General features: G+C 44.2%; 1 long non-coding RNA gene across 1 annotated transcript in view; it reads right to left on the reverse strand.

Moving 5' to 3' along the window:
* LOC131838160 (uncharacterized) overlaps positions 1-18,735 on the reverse strand; it is a 349,742-nt gene that overhangs the window by 3,017 nt on the left and 327,990 nt on the right. Inside the window, exon 4 of the long non-coding RNA XR_009356507.1 lies at positions 17,003-17,148. This is a non-coding gene — a long non-coding RNA (uncharacterized LOC131838160). The remainder of the gene's footprint in view (positions 1-17,002; positions 17,149-18,735) is intronic.

Consider the following 18,735-nt stretch of genomic DNA (forward strand, 5'->3'; position numbering starts at 1 on the left):
TGAAACTGAACCGTCTGTTGCTGTCCTTGCTCCCTTTGACAGGTGCCCAGCTTCCTTTAGCTATTATACGCCCCCCACCCCAAATTTTTCTTTTTATTCCTGGATCTTTTTGTATTTATTCCTGGAACACTCCTCTCCTTTCTTTCACGCTTAAGCTTTTTTGTCTCCTTTTCCACATTCTTCATTTCCCCCTGACTGTCCATCTGGATCTCTGCTGCTTTCAGATTCTGGTTAGGGGACGCTCACTCCCTCTGCCAGTCACCATTTATTCCTTCCTGCTGGATTTCTCCAGTGCAACTCACCCAGAGAATTGGTGACGGAAAGCGGGAGGCATTTAGCTGTGGGTCCGTGTAAATACTGCTCAGTAATATACCCAGCAACCTTAAGCATCTTTTTCAAAAAGGAAGAAAAAAAAAAAAAGATCACAATTCAACTAAAACTAAACTCAACTACTTACATAAAACAAGGTAGTAGTCACAATGAAAAAAATTAAAATGCAACTGGGAAGATAAACAAAAGAGTTGTTAAGTTTCTTTTTATTTGTGACACTGACTAAACACCCATAGTAGCATTTTGTGTGTTTCCTTTTTTGTTTCTCCTGGTGTTGAGCCACCTCTGATCATGAATGAGAAAAGTTTCAAAGTGAAATTCAAGCTACAGCCAGTTTGGAGAGCACTTGACTTTCTCGCAAGTCTCCCGCATCATTCCTCATTAGGTGTTGCTCAGATTTTCATCAACTTTTTAATCTAGGGAACATATTTAGATTGTGGCAAGTCTGAATTGACTTATCGAGTAAAATTCAGTGACATGGCAATAATGGCTTCTCGAAAGTTCAGATATATTACACCCACTGCATTCTCCTTGTCCATTAATTTTATCATTCCATAAAAAAGCAATTGAATTAGTAAAACATGATTTCTGCTCCTCGTTTTTCTAACCTCTAGTTGGCTTAAAGGTTACTCTTCTCTTAATATTTGTTCAACTATTTCACCATGGATTTAAGCTACACTTTCTGGGCAGTAAATTCTTAAGATGCATTTTGCTAATATCTTTTAAAACTAAAAATACCACATCTTTTTCTTTTCCCTCCAGTTCTTATTTACTACCCAAACGCTATGTCTTTCTAATCTTGAGAGCCCTTCAGTCATTGAGTTGCAGTTAATAACATGACTGTCAGATGTCCTTATCCGTTTTTGCCACCTAAATATTTTTGGCCATAGGGTAATCCTAGCATTTCCAGCCCTGCCTCAATCAAGGTTACTATTTTTCTGAACATGTGTGATTTCATATATATATATAACCAACACCCCCTCACCCCCCCGCTGGCTCCCCAGTTACAAAGTTGCTCACACCCAGTAGATGAGTTAAAATACTCTGCCTGCCTTAAGATGAGAGGTCAAATCTGACACCTGCAGGCTTCCTGGCTGTTAATCTCTTCTTCTCTCTCTTCTTCCTGCTTCCCTGGGTAATTGAGGTATGCGGAGACTCTGGACCTGCTCCTAGATGAGCCCCAGACTCGTCTTTGCTTGGACAAATCCATTCCACCACCTCCTATATCGTGGAATATGTGACCAGACCATTAATTTTTTATCTTTTTTCTTTGTTACTTTTTAGCTCCACGACTAGCAGAAAGCAACTTACACACTGTTTTTCCAGCCAGCACCTTGCCCGTACTGTCCTCCCCCTTTGAAACACTAAGCAATACTCTTCCTTCCTTGTATGAGTTGGAAGGGGAAAAAAGCTGGGATGTTGTTCACTACTGCTGGGAGCTCTGATGTGGCAAGATGTTCGCTTGCAAAAATATACTGTTCAAGGACAGATGAAAGAGCTGGGTGGACCCTTCGAAAGGATTTGATGTTCTTCTCTACATCAAGGCAGAAAAAATGAAAACTGGTCACAGGAGGTTGGGATGGATTCTGCTGTCATCTGTCATTGAGTACCTGATAACAGAACGGCAAGACAAGCTGGGATACTCAATGACAATCTATTTCCTTGTTTCTCATTAAGTTAAAGGTTACTACAGTCCTCACCCCCATAGCTGGAGCATAAACACACAAGACTTTTGTTTTGGCAAATAAAAGGTGTCAGCTCATAGGCAATTTGGGGCTTGAATGGGAGAGCCACACAATCAGGGACACGGTCGTACTTTGTCTTTATAATTTAGTATCTTGAGAGAGGGCTTTTGGATTCCCAATTGTCTCATGGTCCAAAAAGGCTACTGGAGCTCCAACCATTAGATCTGAATTCTAGGCAGGAGGAAGGAGAGAGGGAAGAAGATATTCTTGGCTCCCTCCACTCCCACCTCCAGCTTTAAAGATGCTTTCCTGAAGTTCTGCGATAAACCATACATATCTCCTTGGTTGGGCTGTAGTTGGAAAGCCATAACTTTTTAGAAAGGCTTAAAAAAAAAGGCATCTCTTCTGCAGATGCCATGACATCAGCCACGAGCCTGAGTTCTGTTACCAAGGAGGCAAAACGCAATGATAGATCGATCACTAACACCTCGGACACCCTCATGTACTGAAGTGGTTACAAAGAGCAGGTTATATCAACTGCCATCCCCTGATGGGTGACGAGGATGTTGTTAAAACTGTGGCGCCATGTTCTCTGGGCCAAGAGTTGGTCTCCAGTTTCCTAGTGAACCCTACTATGCTTCCTCCAGGCCTCAGTCCTGCACCACTTTCCTGGGAAGGTCTTCTCTGCCCGGATAGAGGTCGTCCTTCTGCACTGCAAAGCTCGTGCACCTCCCCCCCACCATCCCCGGGCTCTGCCCAGGGCAAGCTTTCCAGATGCGCATGTGCCTCGTGGCCTGAAGACCCCCACGCCTTCCACCCTAGGCTGAAAGCCCCTCGATGACAGGGATTTAGCCTTCTCTTTGTTTCTTCACCACCATATCCTAGAAGAGTACTGGCAACGTAGCAGGTATTCCAGAAAGACTTGCTGAAGACCAAAATCAGACCCTCCCACACAGAAGCAATGTAGCTGGGCTGAGGGGGCGACAGGCAGACCTGTGTCTGCTGCAACCAGACTTCAGTGGGGCTGGAATGGAAAGAGTCTGGGTTCTCGATGAGAGCAGACACTACTGGTTTCTCAGGCAGAAGGAAACTAGAAGCCTATCTCCATCTGTCCTAGCTCGCCGTTCTCAAGGGCTCTGTCCTCATCTATGGGATAAGCTGAAGGAAGGGTTCATTAAAAAGCTGCCCTCTTTGGTGTGAATGTCTCTGAGCACAAATCCTTACTCCATCTGCCCTTCCCTCTCCTGAACCCACTCCATCTGGCTGACCCTTACACCATTTTTTATTTTTGTTGTCCACTAGTGTTCTCTGGGATATGATGCTTTGTACCACCCTGGTGTTTCCTGAGCCTGTTTTTCTGGAACTCTCTCTTGGGTTTCCTCTTGCTACTTTTTATTTTTTTTTGGATTTGTATTTTTTTTTCTTCTGTGAGCCCCTAGAATTTCAATTGGGACCCAAACCCAGGACTTCGTAGATGTACTCTAGTTAGCTGGCCATGTGTATTTGTTTTTACACAACTATAAAATAAAATGAGTGTAATTGTCATCCTATGGTTGCAGGAGGTGAGTCATTGCCAACACTTCCTTTGGTGTCTTCATAAAATTCCAAGTAGAAAACTATTCCAGGGGCGCCTGGGTGGCTCAGCGGGTTAAGCCACTGCCTTCGGCTCAGGTCATGATCTCAGGGTCCTGGGATCGAGCCCCGCGTTGGGCTCTCTGCTCAGCGGGGAGCCTGCTTCCTCCTCTCTCTCTGCCTGCCTCTCTGCCTACTTGTGATCTCTCTCTGTCAAATAAATAAATAAAATCTTTTAAAAAAAAAGAAAAGAAAAGAAAACTATTCCAAAATTGAAACAGATAGGAATGTGTCCTAGGGAAGCCCCTGTGATTATTCCAGGCAGCACTCTGATGTTTAAAAAAAAATCAAGCTTAAAAACACAAGACTTTTGTTTTGGCGAATAAAAAGTGTCAGCTCATAAGTAATTCGGGGCTTGAATGGGTATGGATCTGTCTGGGTATGGATCCATTCTTCATAGACTTTACTTTGAGAGTAGTGAGGTTCACAGCAAAACTGAACATCAAGTATAGAGGTCCCATACACCTCCTGCCACCATATGCTTGGCCTCTTTCACTGTCAACAGTGACATCAGAATGGGGCACTTGTTACAACTGATGAAGCGTCACAGACACAACATTATCACTCCAAGTCCACAGTTTACATTTAGGATTACTCTCAGTGTTGTACATTCTATGCATTTGGACAGACGTATGATCACCCACTGCTATCGTATCATACAGAATAGAGTCGATGCCCTAAAAATTCTCTGTGCTCGGCCTCTTCATCCCTCCCTTCTTCAGCTCCTAGCAACCACTGATGTTTTCACGGTCTCCACAGTTTTGCCTTTTCTAAAATGTCATATAATTGTTACCATATACTAGGCAGCCTTTTTATATTGATTTCTTACACTTGGTAAAATTTAAGTTTCCTCCATGTCTTTTCACCACTTGAGAGTGCCTTTCTTTTCACTGCTGCATAATATTCCACTGCATGGATATACCACTGTTTAACCACTTACCTACTGAAGGACATCTTGGTTGTTTCCAAGTTTCGATTATGAACCAACACCTTATAAGCATCTGGTTTTTGTGTAGATAAAATCTTTCAGCTCATTGGGGAAAACACTGAGCAGTTTGGTTGTGGGATTGTATGGTAAGAATATATTTAGTTTTGCAGGAGGTTGTCAAACTATCTTCCAAAGCGGCTGTACCATTTTGCATTTCCACCAGCAGTGAATGAGAGTTCCTGTGGCTCCACACCTTCCCCAGCATCTGACGTTGTCAGTATTTTGGATTTTAACTAGCCTGACAGGTTTAGTCAGGCATCTCATTGTTTTATTTTGCAGTTCCCTAACAACATATGATGTTGAGCATCTTTTCATGCACTTTTTACCATTTGTGTATCTTCTTTGATGAGATATCTGCTCAGATATTTTGTCTGTTTTTAAACTGGGTTGTTTATTTTCTTATTATTGAGTTTAAGAATTCTTTGTATATTTTGGATAATGGTTCTCTATCAGATGTGTCTTTCGCAAATATTTTCTCTCAGTCTGTGGTTTGTCTTTTCATTCTCTTGACAGTGTCTTTCAAAGAGCAGTAGTTTTTAATTTTAATAAAGCCCAACTTATCAATTATTTCTTGCATGGATCACACCTTTGGTGTTGTAGGTACAAAGCCATTGCCAAACATAAGGTCATATGGATTTTCTCCTATGTTACAGTCTATGAGATTTATAGTTTTGCAGTTTAAATTTAGTTCTATGATCCATTTTGAGTTAATTTTTGTGAAGGATGTAAGGTTGTGTCTGGATTTATTTTTTTGCATGTGGATGTCCAGTTGTCCTAACAACATTTGTTTTTTTTTTCATTGTATTACCTCTGTTCCTTTGTCAAAGATCCATTGCTTTGTGTATATGGGTTTATTTACAGGCTCTCTATTCTGTTCCACTGATCTGTTTGTCTCTTCTTTTGCCAGTACCACACTGTCTTGGTTACTGTAGCTTTCTAGTAAGTCCTAAGGGCAGGCTGTAGCCAATGTTCTTCAGTAATGTGTTGGCTCGTCTGGGTCTTTTGTCTCTCCATATAAGTTTTATCAGTTTGCGAATATCCATAAAGTAACTTGCTGGGACTTTGGTTTGGATTGTACTGAAGCTATAGCTCAATTGAGAAGAACTGACATCTTGAAGGGATTGAATTTCCCTGTCTGTAAATACGGGGTATCTCTTTATTTATTTATCCTTTTTGATTTCTTTCATCAGAGTTTGTTATTTTCTTCATATAGACCTTGTATATATTTTGTTAGGTTTATACCTAAGAATTTCACTTTTGGAGTGCTAATGGTAAGTGGCATTGTGATTTTTTTTAAAATTTCAAATTCCAACTGTTTGTTGGTGGTATAGAGGAAAACAATAGACTTTGCATTTTTGCTGTAATTGCTTATTAATTCTAAGACTTTTGTTAGTTCTTTTGGTTTTTCTGTATAGATGATCATGTCATCTGAAAACAAAGAGTTTTATTTCTTCCTTCCCAAGCTGTATACCTTTGGAAAGTTTTTTAAAATGAGGATATAATTAATTCATATATCATAAAATTGACCCTCTTCAACTGTACAATTCATTAGGTTTTAGTATATTCACAAAGCGGGCAACCACCACCACTATTTAATTCCAGACCATTTTCATCACCCAGAAAAGAAATCCCATGCTCACTAATTGAGTATGCTCATTCCCTGCTGCCTGAATGAATCACATTTTACAGAAGGACTCCAACATCTAAGATAAATAAACTATTGTGACTGGGGTGCCTGGGTGGCTCAGTGGGTTAAAGCCTCTGCCTTTGGCTCAGGTCATGATTCCAGGGTCCTGGGATCGAGCCCCACGTTGGGCTCTCTGCTCAGCAGGGAGCCTGTTGCCCCAACATGCACAGAAAGGGGAGCCAAATACTTACAACTCATTTTATTTATGTATGAATGTATGTAAAGATTTTATTTATTTGAAAGAGAGAGAGAGAGCACGAGCAGGGGTGAAGGGAAGAGGGAGAGGAAGAAGCAGACTCCCTGCTGAGCAGGGAGCCCCATGCGGGGCTCGATACCAAATCCCCAAGACCATGACTTGAACCCAAGACAGACTCTCCATTGACTGAGCTGCCCAAGGACCTGGCTTAAAACTAATTTTAACAAAACTTTTGTACAGTATTTATATTTGTCAGAGAATTTCATGAGTAAGTCACAAATACATTCTACAATCACCATTAGGGAAAAGCAGCAGAGACTTGAGCCAGGACAGTGTACCCACGGCCAGGCGGCTCCTCCCCTGGCATCCTGTCCGCTCGGTTTCTGCAGCAACGGATGCTAATAACACACAGGGGCTGCTTGGGCTATTTTGACTGTTTTGGCCAAGCCGTGACCATAGTTTGACCTTGGCTTTTACTGTGATTTGTTTGGACAGACTGCATTTTGTTTGTTTGTTTTAGTTTTTTTGAATAATAGTTATTATGTGGATTTTTTTTTTTTTAAAAGAAAAACCATTAAACCTTCAAGAATGTTTGTCAGAAGGGCTAAAATGTCCAACCAAATGGCCAGGAAGTTCCTGATACTAAACATTCACCAGGTCCCTTGGACATGTTTTTTGCACGTGTTTTCTTGGAGCAGCTAATAACAGGGCTACCTAGCCGAAATGTTCTTTTCCTGGGCCATTTGATGAAGAGAATGTCAGAGAAACAGTTGGCTTAAAACTGACACTAAAAGGGAGAAAATGAAAAAGCAAAATATCAGGGATAATTGACATCTGAATACTATAAATTGCACTTAGCTAGAAATATACCCTTTGTTTCAGAACTAATATATTTTTAAAAAGATTTTTACTTATTTATCTGAGCAAGAAAGAAAGAGAGCAGAATGAGGGGGAGGGGTAGAGGGAGAAGCAGACTCCCCACTGAGCAGGGAGTCCAATACGGACCTCAATCCCAGGACCCTGGGATCATGACCTGAGCCAAATGCAGGTGCTTAATCCACTGAGCCACCCAGGTGCCCAAGAGTTAATATATTTAAAGAATATTTTGGGAAGAGAAGATTTAATGGTATTTCTTCCCTTTAAGGCAACTTTCTTAACTGGGCCAGGACACAAACTAAGTGACAGACTTGCTAAGAGCAATATTCGCTTCATAGATTAAGTGCTAGCCTTATGTAAGATACTGAGTTGAAAGCCATCCTATTCATAGTAGAAGTTGAGGATCTGTCTAGAGAAGGACTACACTATAGTTTGGCAACATCAGGTTATGTTTATTTTGTTGCTGATTTTTTTTTTTTTTTATCATTTTCGGGCCGAAAGCATGGCATATATTGGGGGGGAGTGAATTTTGTCCAAATTAGGAGTGCATTGTGGCTGCCTCCCCAGCTTAGCACTGGTAGTTACGGAGAGTTCTCTCTGGGTTCCATCCGAACATTCACCCAGAAGGCCGCCACGTGCAGAGAAACCTTCTGTTTCTCGTCCCTGAGACAGACGTGCACCTGCCGCCCTCAGAAGTTATTGGCCAACTAGAGTAACAACTTTGGGCTTGTTACCCATGTGACTACCACAACAGCAGCCTCATACCCCTGAATCCTGGTGGGGTTGTTGAAGACACCCTAATAGGTTTGAAGACCCCTGAAATAAGACACAGACACCTGGCAGGTTGGTTGCTGGCGCAAAGCAGGCAAGGAGAGGACCTCGAAGGGCCATCCCCATGGCTCCCGTCCGTAAGAGCGCCGGCTGCTGCTGCGACCCCCACTCCCCTGAGACCCGTATTTCAGACCATCTTCTTTCTTTTATGCTCTGGAGTCTAAAACCCCTCTTACGTTTCTGATCAGTTAAGTTAGGCGAAAACAGTTCCATCTCCTCCACGCGTGGGTGAGATCTCAGCCCCTCAGCGGGACCCATCTCTGGAAACTCTCCTGCAGTCCTAGACTCCCATGCGCCTTACTGACAGCTGCTCAGAAAAGCAGTTTACCAGGTCTGTGAGCTACACACTCACACGTCACTGCATTATTGTCTGGGACTAACCGTCCTTCATTCTGGGTCATCTCTGCCAAGGATGGGTGGCAGCTCGAGGGGAGTGCAAGCAGAAGACATATGATGGCCCTGGGATAGGACAATTCGCAGCTTATGGGTCCCAGGCAGACCCCCCAGTGGCGCTATGGCCATGACTGTGTGTGAAATGTGGTCTGGCTTCACACAGCTCCCTGCCCCCCTCCCCAGGACCAGGAGACCACCTGCAGAGAAAGACGATCTACATAAATAACAATTTCACTTCAGCTTCCCTTGCAGATGGTCCTGATTTGGAAAAAAGGTATGCAGACAGTCTTTGAAATACGACTTCTGTATTGTCGGCCACTTAGAATTCTTCTGCGTTAAGTCTCATGGTCCCCATGACAAGATACTGACTTGACATCATGAGCTTCCTTTGCAACCCAGCTCACTTTTCTTAATTTATTTTTATTTCACAAATCATCAGGCCCTAATTTCTGAATTGACTTTTTTTCCCTTCTCATTTCCAAATATAACTGGTCATGAAATCCTATATATACTTGTCCCCTCCATTCCTACTGTCACCATTCTAACCCTGATGCTTACGGCTCTATGCCTGGCCTATCCCACGATAATCTCCACGTTTTAGGTGTCCCCAACCCACCCTTCACATGACTGCCAAACCAATACCATTTAACACGCTTTCTCCTGGACTTTGCATGCACTGATGCCTTCAATCACTCCCCATTACCCATATACAATGCATTGTGCTGTGTTTTACTAAACTTACTAACTCGGTTGTCACTTCCTTCCAAAAGATATTGACTCAGTACGTACCTGCAATGTATTCCACATCACCCTTAGCCCTGGAAGACAGCCATGAACTAGCCAGGTCCATTTCCTGCTTTCTGTTTTAGAGAAGGGGGTTGGATATTGAAGATGAATTCTCAGAAAGAAAAACTATGAAAACATGCAGTGAGAGAAGCAAAGCTATTTCTAGGATCCTGGGAGGCTTCCCCAGGAATGACACTGAAGCTGAATGCCAGGTAAATATTGGTGATTATTGGGCAGGGGAAGGGGACAGCATATGCAAAGGGCCTGAAGTAGAAAAGAGCCTGATGCATCCATGGGAAGAAAGAAGGCTGGCGGAGCTGGATGCAGAGAGCGGGGAAGCACAGTAGGGAATAAAGACCAAAGGTCACCCAGGGCCATCGTAGGATGCGCTGAGGAATTTGGGCTTCATTATAAAAGCAATGGGAAACCACAGGCAGGTCTGAAGCAGAGGAATGCAACTTACTGTGTTTTAGAAAGATCACCCCAGCTGCACGGCGCAAACGTTTGGAAGAAGATGCTGCCGGTGGCCAAACAGAAGTGTTGCGGGATAGATAGTAGATTGGTGGTGGCTTGGACCAATGTGGTGCCGTGGAAGTGAGTGGAAAAGGAGCAGACGATTCAAGAGAGCGTGAGATGTGGTCAGCGGCAGGGAGGGGCAGGGAGAGGAGAGACAGAGTCAGGTTAAGGAAGATGGCCAAGTTCTTGGTCTTTATTGAGCTGAGGGCCCTGGATGCTAAGCTGAGTTTGGGATAGTTCAGTTCACAGTGGATTCCCCCAACAGGTGGGAGCATATGGCAATGTGGAGCTCAGAAGAGGGGTCCCTGTGGGGAAACATATTGGAGATTCATTGGAATAGTTGATAATTGTGACCATGGTGGGGGGATGAGGTTGACAGGGAGAACTTGGGAGGTGGAATGGTGAGTAGAGAAGGAAGACCTTGCCAGGGAGTATGAGAAGGGGAAGCTAATTAAGTCGGAGAAAAGTGGAGGAGGTGTTATCTGGAGAGCTAAGGGAAGAGAGTGTGCCAAAGGCCCGGGCTGTTAAATGCCGTTGAAGGCAGCACGAAGCCCCGTGGAGCTCCGGAAATCATGTGTACATTTCACGTCTCCATGTGTTAGTCTGGATTCCACTCGGGGGAATCCCCTCCATCCCAGCTGCTATTCGAAGAAATTTATAAATAGCAAGATACACCTGTGCTGTAGAGTTCTCTGGGTTTTGGCAAATGCACAGAGTTATGTGCCCAGCACCACAGTCATGATACAGACCAGTTCTATCTCCCCCGTCCCCCCAGGTTGCCTCATGCTGTCCCATTAACTCAATCTTTCTCCCCAACTCCTAGGAAACCACTGATCTGTCTCCATTCTGAGAGGTTTGTCTTTTTCAAAATGCCATACATGGAATCACGCATTATGCAGCCTCTGGGGCCCGGCAAACTCTATGTAGAGATCATTCATGTTATTATCGATTCCTACGTGACTCGCTCGTTCCTGTTCCCTACTAAGTGGTACTGCATTGTGCAGCTCTAACCACAACCTGTTTATCCGTTCAGCAGTGGAAGGACATGTTGGTTCCTTTCAGTGTTTGCTGACCATGAATGGAGCCGTCATACACATTCGCAAGCAAGTGCTGTCTGAACAAAAGTTTTCATTTCTCTTGGGAGTGCAATTTCGGGGTTGCACAGGAAGGCTATGTTCAACTTTCTAATCACCAATGTCTTAATGATTTTGTGATTTTGGTGAGGTGGTAGGATCAAAACAGGATTGGAGATGGTTAAAAGTGAGAGGGGGGTGGGGTGCCTGGGTGGCTCAGTTGGTTAAGCATCTGACTCTCGCTCTCGGCTCAGGCTGCGATCTCAGGGTGCTGGGATCGAGCCCTGAGCGCGGCTCCCTACTCAGCGGGGAGTCTGCTCCTCTCTCTCTCTCCCTCTGACACTCCTCCCTGCTCATGTTCTCACTCTCTTTGTCTCAAATAAATAGATAAATCTTAAAAAAAAAAAAAAAAGTAAGAGGGAGGCAAGGAGGTACAGGAATTACGTGAAAGCAGGGCTTTGGAGGAATCTGGCTGACATGCAGAGTGAACAGGGCTGCAGCTGGAGGTGGCCCCCAGGTTAAGGGAGGAAGGGTTTGGCAAAGATTTAAAAAAAAAAAAAAAAAGACTGGCTCATGGTTAATGAGGGCAGGAAGGAGAAAGCAGACGGGGAGGGGATGAAGATAAAGATAATAGTGGGAGGAGGGGTAAGCAGGCTTCTGTGAGGACAGGAGACACTGGCTTTGGATGACAAGGAAGTAGCCCCTTCATTTTACTGAGAGAACAGGAAAGCAGGGAGCCTCTCGAAGCCCTAGTCTGATCTTAACGTGACCTCATAGAGGACAGTGGGAGACAAGTTCAGACCATTCAAACCACCTGCTGCATAAGCCCTTGACCCCACCAGACAGTGTCCTGTGATGACACCAGGCCAGTGTTGGTCTCTAAGAGCCGGTCAGTGTGGGGAGGAGGCAGTCCTCACCTCTGTCCGGCCAGCCGGGATGGGGCAGGCGCTCAGGACAAGAAGCCACGCTCCCAGTTCAGCGGACTGTTAGTATTTACTTACACACGTATTTTTGCTTTATTTCCTACCAAAACACACTTATTTGCAAAGTATGATCTCTGTGTCCCAAATAACCCCCAGTTCAGCAGACACCCCAAGGTCACAACACCTGCGCATGCACCAGACTTGGTGCATGGGATGCACGCTCATGAGAATTCCCCTCACTCTGTGCAATCTGGCACATTCGCCAGCCTTCTAGATAACATCCACGCGTTTCCTTTCTATGGCCCCTGACACTAACCCCTGGTAATTAGAAGTTGTGACTTCCCACTCATTCCTGAGTGGAGCAGGACAGATATTTTTTTCTACTCTTAGAAAAAGAAAGTCGTGGTAACAATCATGACATGATAAGAAAACAGCATTTGTGTTCGTTTAAATGATTACAATGCAAGAGTGCGGAGCATGTTGTTGAAGAAATCATGGTTTTAAGACCTCCAGGGAATATCTGAAATGACTTCAGCCAGTCGTTCAGATTCTAGAAAGCCTCATTCTGATAGGCAGTGGAGCAATTTGTGAGCCAAGACTGATAATCACACAGTCAGTTGTCAGATATCAGATTTAATACCTTAAAAACTCACGGGAACAAATAAATGTTTTGTGGAACAGTTGCATACAAAAGGACTTGCTGTGGGGATCTCATCTCAGTGTACCCGAAAACAGCCAGGCGTTTAAAGGCAGGAAACGTAATTTCTTGGTTTTGGAAAAAGGCTTGGAGACAGTCGTAAGTCTAATATAATCAGGGAAATACTCGGCAGGTGGCATGTCGGGCTGTGAATCCAGACATAATCTACACAGGTGACTAATGTTTTAATGACTTCTGGTTATTGTTTTGATTTTTTTTCCAGCCACAATGTTATACATCACAGAACTGCCATTCTATAAATAAATTTGCTTGTACTTTTGAGAAATTCCTTCTAGGCTACTTAGCATCTTTAAAGCAGGGCTAAGAATGTTAGGAAGAGCCTCTGCGATTATAAAGTTGTTGCCTGATTTTGAATCACTCACAGACTTCTCGACAGCCACTCCACACTGGGGCTGGGGACCCAGTGTGGATTAGAGATGTTCCTCCCGTGGAAGCACTTACCGTCCGTCCCCACAGATGCTCTCCGGAAGAGATCGGAAAGGAGAGACTAGAATCCAGTGTGATTTGTGACATGGGGGGAGGGGCAGAGGAAAAGGAAGATTAGCTCTGTTTGGAAAATCTAGAGAAGACCTGTTTAAGAAAGCATTCTCAGGGGTGCCTGGGTGGCTCAGTGGGTTAAGGCCTCTGCCTTCGGCTCGGGTCATGATCCCAGGGTCCTGGGATCCAGCCCCACATCGGGCTCTCTGCTCAGTGGGGAGCCTGCTTCCTCCTCTCTGCCTGCTTGTGATCTCTCTCTGTCAAATACATTAAAAAAAAAAAAAAAAAAAGCATTCTCAGTCTACTGGATCTCAGTGAAGGAATAGGGTCTTCCTGATAGAAGAGACAGAGAACAAGGCAAAGACAGAGCGGCCAGGACAGTGCTCAGACACACAGAAGCCAAGATCACAGGCTGGAAAATGACTCCTCAAGCTTGGCATTCCTGACTTCCCAAAGCCAGAAGCCTCCCTCTCCAGGGGAAAACCCATTCTCCACCTAACCCTTGCAGTTTATCTGGTGCCACACAGCCTCAGAGCTCCTGCAGGATGTGGAATGGGAAACGGATGAGTGAGCCCAGGAAAAGGACACTGGGGCCACCTTGTTAGAAGTGGGCAGTCCCTTTCCTTGGCTCGGGAACCCAGTAGCTGCTCTGCTCCATTTTTATCCTATCATGGGAAGCCCTGGGAGCTTCAACACAGCTCTGGCTTGATAGAGAAAACCACTCACAACATACTGTTTCTAACCCCCGTGCAGTCAGGAAGCTCGTCACCTTCTCACTTCTAAATGTGTAGATGTGAAAAAAGCGCTGAGATCTGTCACCGTGAGCAAGAAGACTGCCAGGATGGAATAAAACCCTTGAGTATAGTGTAATAAGCTTTCCTCTGTGGCTCTTAGGAACTGAACGTGTGCATTGCTCCAAAATTCCTAGGCTGAAATCCTAAGCCCTAGGGTGATGGTATTAGGCAAAGCCTTTGGGAGGTGACTCAGTCATAAGAGTTGGGTCCTCATGAATGGGACTAGTGGCCTTCCAAAGAAGACCCCAGAGGGCTCTCTGCTCTTTGCGCCGCGTGCGGTATACATCATGAAAAGGAGGCCGTCTGCACCCGAGAAAAGGGATCTCACCAGAAATTGACCCTGCTGGCAGCCTGATTTCAGACTTCCAGCCTCCAGAACTGTGAGAAATGATTTCCCTTATTTCTGGTATTTAGTTATCAAATCCTGAACTAAGTCAGGGGCTGAGATTGTACAAATGAGCCTCTGTAGGTAGCATGAAGGAGACGGTCAGAATTCAAAATTCTGTCTGCACATGGAATAAAGTGAAGCCAACTCAACAGAATGAGGACTGATTCTCTGGCCTTTGGTCATTCATTCATTCATTCATTCATTCACTAACTCATTCATTCAAAGACGTGTTACGCTTGCCCAACCAGTGTGAGAGCAGGGAAAACTTGGGGTCCAATGTAACCATCAGAAAATGTCATATATTTGGACACTTTTGGTAAGGAATGTGAGAATCACTTGATAGCATGTAAAATTTACAACTGAAATAAATACCGAATACCTAATAAATCACAAAGAACATCCAGCTGTGGAGGAATGCCCAGACTGTAAGACAGGACGTTCTAAGAATCCTTACCTGAGACACACCTTCAGAAAAGTATATAAACAATATATTAAAAATAGACTATTCTCAAAGATGTGTCTAAGTAGCTTCTGAAAGACCGGCCACTGGGCCCAGATTTAACCTGACCCTAGTTATTATACATCTTTCCAATTAATAAAACTACATTTCTTGAAAATTTTCTAAGACTCATACTTCCAACTAAATCAGGATGACTCTTATCTGCCACCCTAAGGGACACTTGCTATTAAACCTTTTCATCTAGAGAGGAACAGATTTACTGAGTTTGGATACCATGAAGATCCCACACAAATCTCCAAATTGGATTAAGGCCTCTAACCCAAGTCTTGGGGAGCAGGGTGATGAGGAAGACCCAGGCCTGTGGGTCTCGCACCCACAGGAGACCTCACTGCCACTTAGGTGAGGAAGCACCACAGTCCCCAGGGACCCATGAAGGGACCAGGCATGAGGCAGTTGAACACGTGACATGGGTCAAGGGCACCGAGAGGCCCTCATGGGAAACCAGAAGCGGGGATCAGGCTGTGTCTGCTCTTACATCTGTGACAATCTCCCTCCCCTTCCCGGGGATAAGAAACTTCCATTTTTATTGCTAATTTTGATGTCTTTAAGCTTGAGCTGGCATTTCTCACTCATTCTCTCTCTTCTTCCCTTCATTAATGTTTGGCATATCTATTACATAAAAACACACTCCCTATTAAACAGCAAAGTTATGACATTTATGGAACATTAGCCAGAAAATATGAAACCAAAGCTTTATTCCAAGTTCAATTAGAATGCATCCTTGATAGAATTTGGGATTCTTAGGGGAACAAAAAAAGAATCAATCTGGACATACTCCTTATTTAAAATCTTGTACACAGGGAAACTTCCAAAGGGGATATAAGAAATAATTAGGCTAACAATCATTCAAATGTCTTTGTTGACATTAAAATATTCTGGCTAATGTCAGTCTGATAATGAATGAGTTTCTGTTTCCTCCATAACTGAGGGAGGCTATCCAGTTTTGAAATACTGTCAGAAGCAAAAGGAATGCCTAATTTGCTCAACCGCCGAAGGCAGAGTTGGCCCTGGGAAAAAAGCCTCCTTTGTTGAAGTTCCGTTTTAAAGTTACTTCCAACCTGTTTTTAGTAATCTCCCCTCCTTGAAAGCTTTACTCTATTAACAACCAGCACCAGACACCGTATCTCAGAGACTCACCTGCCCGGTGTCAGGTGTGTGTGTGTGTCCTGGGGCAGGGGAGGAGTGGCGGGGGTAAGGTAGGGAACAGTGAGGGCAGCCAAGGGACTTGCCGGAAAAGTAACCTAATGAGCATATTTTTAAAACTGCAACTGCATGATGGTGTATTTACTTGTGGCGTGGGATGGGGAGGTTGATGAAGATTACCAAAGGTGCTAAAAACTTTTTAGACTACTTCCTGTCACCACCCGGAGAGCTGTTTTCTCTGCCTCGATCCAGATTTTCAGAAAGTGATTCGCGGCAAATGGAGCGACAGGGCAAGTCACAGTGTCCACAATGGGGCAAGTTGCTGGTGGCAAAGGACTGAAGTCATATCTTTTCCAAAAAGATTTCTGACTCGCACTGAGTACCACAAACCAAACCAACACAAGTGATCTTGCTGTCTGGGTTTCATGTCTCCTAAATGATTCTTTAAAAAAAATATATTTATTTGAGAGAAAAAGAGTGAGTGGGAGCGAGCACAAGCAGGGGGAGCGGCAGGCAGAGGGAGAGGCAGCAGCAGGCTCCCTGCTGAGCAGGAAGCCCGATGTGGGGCTCAGGGCTCCATCCCAGGACCCTGAGATCATGATCTGAGCCAAAGGCAGATGCTTAACTGTCTGAGCCACCCAGGCACCCCTCTCCTAAGTGATACTTACTTTATTCATTCCCAGCACTTGGACTAATATTTCTGGATTGAGCACAATGACTAGATGATTGCGAGGCGTCTAATGTTTCAGTGATCCATTTCTCCCCCTCAAATGTTATCAGTTCACGACATTCCAAAGTCTGGGCACCACTGAACTGTATACCAATCATCTACTTTTTGCTTAAAAGTAAACTGTGCCATTTACATCCTTGCAATATGCTTTGTCCGAGCAGCTCGAGATACAAAGTTATTATGGCATAATGAGTTATTACAGAACAACACTTACTTTGGTTAAGAGGCTTGTCAGCAGTGAATCTGGACCAGGTGCAGCAGACAAAGGAGGCCAGACCACACACACAATCTCCCTCAATCACTCTGGGCTCCTTACCTAAGCCGACTTCTCCGTCGCATCCAACAGCTTTGGACACTTCCTCCCTCTTGGTCTGTGTGCCCTACAGCAGCCTGTTTTTCCTCCTGTTCTGATCGGCTTTTCTTGTTTTCTTATGTGGGGTCCATTTCCACAATTGCCTGTGTCTAAAAGGATGATGTGCTTTAGTTCTTTGTCTAGGTCCTTTTCTCTTTTTCATTAACCACTCTCCCTGCAGATCTCATTCATTTTCTTGGCTCTTGTTACTAACTACACAGCGACATCTAAATTTAGTTTTCTCACCTAGATCAATTGCGATGCTACATGGGAAGTACTTAGCGTCAGGCATACGTAAGGACTCATCTTCTCACTTGGAAACTATTTGTTGAATGCTTCTTTGTGCCAGGCCCCCTGCTAGCAGCTGGGGATACAGACGTAAGCAAAGCAGACCAAAGTCCCTGACCGCTCGGAGCATGCATACACGCGAATAGGTAGGGTATCGTAAGTCAAATAAAACAAAGAAGTAAGTACAATATACAGTAGTTTAGATAATGCTACGTAATATGGAACAAATATGATACAGACAAGATGAACAAGAAGGGCTTTGGTCGCAAGCATTTGCCACTTAAAATTAGGTGGCCAGGAAGTCTTCCTGCAAAGCTGACATTTGAGCCAAGATCTTAGGGAGATGGGAGTGAACCGTGAAGGTAGCTGGAGTGTGTTTCAGGCAGGACGGATGGCATGTATAAAGAGTTGACAATTCTTAACTAGAACCTACAAGCTCTTAGATTTCTCTCCTGAGGCCCAGCCTCAAGATACACATCTCTCTTAGATGTTCTGTGGACAAAGCACACTCAATAGGTCCTCGAAAACAGGCACACTCTGGAGACATAGTATGTTCACTCCTAGATGACCACAATAAAGTCAATGTCACAATAAAGCAAGTCAAACAAATTCTTTGCTTTCCCAGTGCATAGAAAAGTTATATGATACTGTAGTGTAATAGCATTGTGTCTAAAAGAACAATGCACATACCTTAATTAAAAATACTTTATTGCTAAAAAAATGATAACCATCATCTGAACTTTGAGCAAGTCATACTCTTGTGTCGATGGAAGGTCTTGCCTTGATGTGGATGGCCGCTGACTGATCAGGGTGGTGGCTGCCGAAGGCTGGGTTGGCTGTGGCAGTTTCTTAAAATAAGACAACAATGAAGTTTGCTGCACCAACAGACTCTTCCTTTCACAGATGATTTCTCTGTAGGATGCAGAGCTGTTCGATAGCATTTGACCCACAGCAGAACTTCTTTCAAAATTTGGAGTCGATCCTCTCAAACCCTGATGCTTCTTTACCAACGAAGTTTATACAGTATTTTAAACGCTTGGTGTCATTCCAACGATTTTCACAGCATCTTCATCAGGGAGAGCTTCCATCTCAAGAAACCACTCTCTTTGCTCATCCGTAAGAAGCAGCCCCTCATCTGCTCAAGTTTTATCATGAGATGGCAGCCACTTAAGTCCATCTTCAGGCTCCACTTTTTTTTTTTTTTTTAATTTATTAACAGAGAGAGAGAGAGATCACAAGTAGGCAGAGAGAGAGCGGGAAGCAGGGTCCCTGCTGAGCAGAGAGCCCAATGTGGGGCTCGATCCCAGGACCCTGAGATCATGACCTGAGCCGAAGGCAGAGGCTTAAACCACTGAGCCACCCAGGTGCCCCCAGGCTCCACTTTTTAAAAAAAGATTTATTTATTCATT

This window comes from Mustela lutreola, chromosome 8, assembly GCF_030435805.1.
Source record: "Mustela lutreola isolate mMusLut2 chromosome 8, mMusLut2.pri, whole genome shotgun sequence".
In the NCBI taxonomy this organism is placed as follows: domain Eukaryota; kingdom Metazoa; phylum Chordata; class Mammalia; order Carnivora; family Mustelidae; genus Mustela; species Mustela lutreola.